Source organism: Arachis hypogaea, chromosome 9 (assembly GCF_003086295.3).
Source record: "Arachis hypogaea cultivar Tifrunner chromosome 9, arahy.Tifrunner.gnm2.J5K5, whole genome shotgun sequence".
Classification (NCBI taxonomy): Eukaryota; Viridiplantae; Streptophyta; class Magnoliopsida; order Fabales; family Fabaceae; genus Arachis; species Arachis hypogaea.
Window position 1 is genome coordinate 60,585,758 of NC_092044.1, and position 7,051 is coordinate 60,592,808.

Sequence of the window (7,051 nt, forward strand, 5' to 3'; positions counted from 1 at the left end):
GTGGAGTTTCTACACACCATAGATTAAGGGTGTGGAGCTCTGCTGTACCTCAAAGTTTTAATGCAGTTACTTATTTTCTATACAATTCGATTTATTCATGTTCTAAGATATTCGTTGCACTTCAACTTGATGAATGTGATGATCCGTGACACTCATCATCATTCTCACCTATGAACGCGCGTGACGACCCAGTACACTTGCTGGTTAGTTGTGCGGAGTTGTGACAAAGTGTAATTCACATTTGAGAGCACTAAGCCTTTGAAGCCATTGTTGATGATCACAATTTTGCCCACCATATTTTTGGCGCCATTGCCGGGGATTGTTCGAGTATGGACAACTGACGGTTCATCTTGTTGCTCATATTAGGTAATTTTCTTGTTGTTTTGTTTTCAAAAATTTTTCAAAATTTTTTTTTCCTTTTTTTCTAAAATAAATAAAGAAAATACCAAAAAAATCATAAAATCATAAAAACCAAAAATATTTTGTGTTTCTTGTTTGAGTCTTGAGTCAATTTTTAAGTTTGGTGTCAATTGCATATTCATATTGTTCTTGCATTTTTTCGAAAAATTCATGCATTCATGGTGTTCTTCATGATCTTCAAGTTATTCTCGGTAACTCTTCTTGTTTGATCTTGATCATTTCTTGTTTTGTGTCTTTTGTTGTTTTTCATGTGCATTTTTGCATTCATATTGTCTAAGCATTAAAGATTTCTAAGTTTAGTGTCTTGCATGTTTTCTTTGCATCAAAAATTTTTCAAAAATATGTTCTTGATGTTCATCATGATCTTCAAAGTGTTTTTGGTGTTCATCTTGACATTCATAGTGTTCTTGCATGCATCATGTGTTTTGATTCATAATTTTCATGTTGTGAGTCATTTTTGTTGTTTTTCTCTCTCATCATTAAAATTTTTAAAATAAAAAATATCTTTTCCTTTTCTCTCTCAAAATTTTGAAAATTTGGGTTGACTTAGTCAAAAATTTTTAAAATTAGTTGTTTCTTGTAAGTCAAGTCAAATTTTCAAATTTTAAAAATCTTATCTTTTTAAAACTTTTTCAAAAATTAATTCTTTTTCATTTTTCTTATTAATTTTCAAAAATTCTTTAAAATATTTTTCAAAAATATTTTTCTTAATTTTATCTTTATTTTCGAAACTTAACTAACAAGTAATGTGATTGGTTCAAAAATTTGAAGTTTGTTACTTTCTTGTTAAGAAAGGTTCAATCTTTAAATTCTATAATCTTATCTTTTAGTTTCTTGTTAGTTTAGTAATTGATTTTAATTTTAAAAATTAAATCTTTTCTAACCATATCTTTTTAATCATATCTTTTTATTTTATCTTTTATATCATTTCTTTTTTTTTAAATTTTATCTTTTTTCAGAAATTTGATTTTAAAATATCTTTTCTAACTTCTTATCTTCTTATCTTCTTATCTTTTTAAATTTGATTTTCAAATCTTTTTCAACTAACTATTTGACTTTTTGTTTGTTTCTTATCTTTTTCAAAATTACCTAACAACTTTCTCTCTCTAATTTTCGAAAAACCTCCCTCTTTTTTTAAAAATTCTTTTTAATTAATTAATTATTTTAAATTTTAATTTTATCTTCCCTTTTATTTTCGAAAATCATTTAACTCCTTTTCAAAATTTATTTTCGAAAATTTCCCCCTCTCTCATCTTATTCTATTTATTCATTCATTTACTAACACTTCTCTTCATCTCAAATCACTGCCCTTATCTTCACCCTTGTGTTTGGATTCTCTTTTCTTTATCCCCTTTCTTCTTCTACTAATAATAAGGAACCTCTTAACTGTGATATAGAGGATTCCTCTTCTTTTTCTGTTCTCTTCTCCTTTATATGAGCAGGAACAAGGAAAAAGAAATTCTTGTTGAAGCTGATCCAGAACCTGAAAGGACTTTGAAGAGGAAACTAAGAGAAGCTAAATTACAATAATTCAGAGACAACCTTACTAAAATTTTTGAACAAGAAAAGAAGATGGCAGCCGAACCCAACAACAATAATGCAAGAAGGATGCTTGGTGATTATACTGCACCTACTTCCAAGTTTGATGGAAGAAGCATCTCAATTCCTGCCATTGGAGCAAACAATTTTGAGCTAAAACCTCAATTAGTTGCTCTAATACAACAGAACTGTGAGTTTTATGGACTTCTATTAGAAGATTCCTACCAGTTCTTGACTGAGTTCTTGCAAACCTGTGAGACTGTTAAGACTAATGGAGTAGATCCTGAAGTCTACAGGCTCATGCTTTTCCCTTTTGCTGTAAGAGACAGAGCTAGAGCATGGTTGGACTCTCAACCTAAAGATAGCCTGGACTCATGGGATAAGCTGGTCACGGCCTTCTTGGCTAAATTCTTTCCTCCTCAAAAGCTGAGCAAGCTTAGAGTGGATGTTCAAACCTTCAAACAAAAAGATGGTGAATCCCTCTATGAAGCTTGGGAGAGATACAAGCAGATGACCAAAAGATGTCCTTCTGACATGTTTTCAGAATGGACCATGATAGATATATTCTATTATGGTCTATTTGAGTTCTCTAAGATGTCACTGGACCATTCTACAGGTGGATCCATTCACCTAAAGAAAATGCCTGCAGAGGCTCAAGAACTTATTGACATGGTTGCAAATAACCAGTTCATGTACACTTCTGAGAGGAATTCCGTGAATAATGGGACGCCTCAAAGGAAGGGAGTTCTTGAAATTGATGCTCTGAATGCCATTTTGGCTCAAAACAAAATGTTGACTCAGCAAGTCAACATGATTTCTCAAAGTCTGAATGGATGGCAAAATGCATCCAACAGTACTAAAGAGGCATCTTCTGAAGAAGAAGCTTATGATCCTGAGAAACCTACAATAGCAGAGGTAAATTATATGGGTGAACCTTATGGAAACACCTATAATTCATCATGGAGAAATCATCCAAATTTCTCATGGAAGGATCAGCAAAAGCCTCAATAAGGCTTTAATAATGGTGGAAGAAATAGGCTCAGCAATATCAAGCCTTATCCATCATCTTCTCAATAATAGACAGAGAGTTATGAACAGAGTACCTCTAACTTAGCAAATTTAGTCTCTGATCTGTCTAAGGCCACTTTAAGTTTCATGAATGAAATAAGGTCCTCCATCAGAAATCTGGAGGCACAAGTGGGCCAGCTGAGTAAGAAAATCATTGAAATTCCTCCTAGTACTCTCCCAAGCAATACTAAAGAGAATCCAAAAAGAGAGTGCAAGGCCATTGATATAATCAACATGGCCGAACCTAGAGAGGAAGGAGAGGACGTGAATCCCAATAAGGAATACCTCATGGGACGTCTCTCAAGAAAGAAGGAGTTCCCTATTGAGGACCCAAGGGAATCTGAGGCTCATATAGAGACCATAGAGATCCCATTAAACCTCCTTCTGCCATTCATGAGCTCTGAAGACTATTCTTCCTCTTAAGAGGATGAAGATGTAACTGGAGAGCAAGTTGCTCAATATCTAGGAGCTATCATGAAGTTGAATGCCAAGTTATTTGGTAATGAGACTTGGGAAAGTGAACATCCCTTGCTCATCAGTGAACTAGATACATGGGTTCAGCAAACCTTACCTCAAAAGAGACAAGATCCTGGCAAATTCTTAATACCCTGTACCATAGGCACCATGACCTTTGAAAAGGCTCTGTGTGACCTGGGGTCAAGCATAAATCTTATGCCACTCTCTGTAATAGAGAAACTGGGGATCATTGAGGTACAGCCTGCCTTATTCTCATTACAATTGGCAAGCAAGTCAGTAAGACAAGCTTATGGATTAGTAGAGGACATGTTAGTAAAGGTTGAAGGCATTTACATCCCTGTTGATTTCATAATCTTAGACACTAGGAAGGAAAAAGATGAATGCATCATCCTTGGAAGACCTTTCCTAGCCACAGTAGAAGCTGTGATTTATGTTAACAGAGGAGAATTAGTCCTTCAATTAAATGGAGACTACCTTGTGTTTAAGGCACAAGGCTCTTCCTCTGCAACCATAGAGAGGAAGCATGAAAAGTTCTCTCAATACAGAGTCAGACAAAGCCCCCACAGTCAAACTCTAAGTTTGGTGTTGGGAGGCCACAACCAAACTCCAAGTTTGGTGTTGAGAAGACCCCATATTCAAACTCTAAGTTTGGTGTTGGGAGGACTTCATCGTGGTCTGAACTTTTCTACGGCTCCAAGAGAGCCCACTGTCAAGCTAGTGATATTAAAAGAGCGCTTGTTGGGAGGCAACCCAATTTTTATTTATCTAATTTTATTTTATTTTCATTGTTCTTTTATGTTTTATTAGGTTCATGATCATGTGGAGTCATGAAAAAAATATTAAAATTAAAAATAGAATCAAAAATAGCAGAAGAAAAATCACACCCTAGAGGAAGGACTTACTAGCGTTTAAACGCCAGTAAGGAGCATCTGGCTGGCGTTCAACGCTAGAACAGAGCATGGATCCGGCGCTGAACGCCAGAAACAAGCAACATCCTGGCGTTTGAATGCCAGGAATATGCCATGAGGAAAGCTGGCGCTGAACGCCAGTAACAAGCATGGAACTGGCGTTCAACGCCAGAAACATGCTACACATGGGTGTTGAACGCCTAGAATGAGCATCACTTCGGCGTCTAAACGTCAGAATTGCATGCAAAGGCATTTTACATGCCTAATTGGTGTAGGGATGTAAATACTTGACACCTTAGGATCTGTGGACCCCACAGGATCATCTTAGGATCTGTGGACCCCACAGGATCCCCACCTACCATATTCTCACCTTACCTCCTAATAATCCTATAACACACTTTCCCAAAAACCCTTCACCAATCACCTCAATCTCTCTTCCCAATTACCCCCTTCACCACTCACATCCATCCACTCTTCCCCAAAAACCCCACCTACCTTCAAAATTCAAAAATCTTTCCCACCCAAACCCACCCTAAATGGCCGAACCTACCCTCTCTCCCTTCCCTATATAAACCCCTCCATTCTCCTTAATTTTCACACAACACAAACCTCTCTTCTCCTTCTTGGACGAATACACCTCTCCCCCTCTCCTTCATATTTTCTTCTTCTTCTTCTTCTTTTCTTTCTTCTCTTGCTCGAGGGCAAGCAATATTTTAAGTTTGGTGTGGTAAAAGCATAAGCTTTTTGTTTTTCCATTACCATTGATGGCACCTAAGGCCGGAGAATCCTCTAGAAAAGGGAAAGGGAAGACAAAAGCTTCCATTTCCGAGTCATGGGAGATGGAAAGATTCATCTCCAAAGCCCATCAAGACCACTTCTATGATGTTGTGGCTAAGAAGAAGGTGATCCCTAAGGTCTCTTTCAAGCTCAAGAAAAATGAGTATCCAGAGATCCGACATGAGATCCAAAGAAGAGGTTGAGGAGTTCTAACCAACCCCATCCAACAAGTCAGAATCTTAATGGTTCAAGAGTTCTATGCCAATGCATGGATCACTAGGAACCATGATCAAAGTAAGAACCCGAACCCAAAGAATTATCTTACAATGGTTCGAGGGAAATACTTAGATTTTAGTCCGGAAAATGTGAGGTTGGCATTCAACTTGCCCATGATGCAAGGAGATGAACGCCTCTACACTAGAAGGGTCAACTTTGATCAAAGGTTGGACCAAGTCCTTATGGACATATGTGTGGAAAGAGCTCAATGGAAAAGAGACTCCAAAGGCAAGCCAGTTCAACTAAGAAGACTGGACCTCAAGCCTGTGGCTAGAAGATGGTTGGAGTTCATTCAATGCTCCATCATCGCCACTAGCAACCGATCTGAAGTTAGTATGGATCGGGCCATCATGATTCATAGCATCATGATTGGAGAGGAAGTAGAAGTTCATGAAGTCATCTCCCATGAATTCTACAAAATAGCCGATAAGTCCTCTACTTTGGCAAGGCTAGCTTTTTCTCATTTTATTTGCCATCTATGTTACTCAGCTGGAGTTATCATAGAAGGAGACATCCTCATTCAGGAGGACAAGCCCATCACTAAGAAAAGGATGGAGCAAACAAGAAAGCCCACTCATGAAATCCAAGAGACGCATGAGGAAGCTCATCACCAAGAAATCCCGGAGATGCGTCAAGGGATGCACTTTCCTCCCAACAACTATTGGGAACAACTCAACACTTTCTTAGAAGATTTGAGTTACAATGTGGATCAATTAAGGGTGGAACATCAAGAGCACTCCATCATTCTCCATGAAGTTAGAGAAGATCAAAGAGCAATGAAGGAGGAGCAACAAAGGCAAGGAAGAGACATAGAAGAACTCAAGGACATCATTGGTTCTTCAAGAAGAAAGCGCCACCATCACTAAGGTGGATTCATTCCTTGCTCTTATTTTTTTTGTTTTTCGGTTTTTATGCTTATTATGTCATCTATATTTGTGTCTCTACTTCATGATCATTAGTGTTTAGTAACTATGTCTTAAAGTTATAAATAAATTCCATGAATCCTTCACCTCTCTTAAAAAAAATGTTTCTAATTCAAAAGAACAAGAAGTACATGATTTTCAAATTTATCCTTGAATTTAGTTTAATTATATTGATGTGGTGATAATACTTTTTGTTTTCTAAATGAATGATTGAAAAGTGCATAGTTTTGATCTTGTTGTTTATGAATTTTAAAATTGTTGGCTCTTGAAAGAATGATGAACAAAGAAAAATGTTATTGACAATATGAAAAATCATGAAATTGATTCTTGAAGCAAGAAAAAGCAGTGAAAAAGCAAAAGCTTGTGAAAAAAAAAATTGGCAAAAAAAATAGAAAGAAAAAGAAAAAGCAAGCAGAAAAAGCCAATAGCCCTTAAAACCAAAAGGCAAGGGTAAAAAGATTCAAGGCTTTGAGCATCAATGGATAGGAGGGTCCATGGAAATAAAATTCAGGCCTGAGCGGCTAAATCAAGCTGTCCCTGACCATGTGCTTGTGGCATGCAGGTCTAAGTGAAAAGCTTGAGACTGAGTGGTTAAAGTCGTGATCCAAAGCAAAAAGAGTGTGCTTAAGAGCTCTGGACACCTCTAACTGGGGACTCTAGCAA

General features: G+C 36.8%; 1 non-coding gene across 1 annotated transcript; it reads right to left on the reverse strand.

Annotated features, from left to right (window-relative positions):
• Nucleotides 1-2,391: 2,391 nt before the first annotated feature.
• Nucleotides 2,392-2,495, reverse strand: LOC112713631 (small nucleolar RNA R71). Its single transcript, XR_003158602.1, has one exon. It is a non-coding gene; the product is annotated as a small nucleolar RNA R71 (small nucleolar RNA).
• Between the last annotated feature and the right edge of the window lie 4,556 nt (nt 2,496-7,051).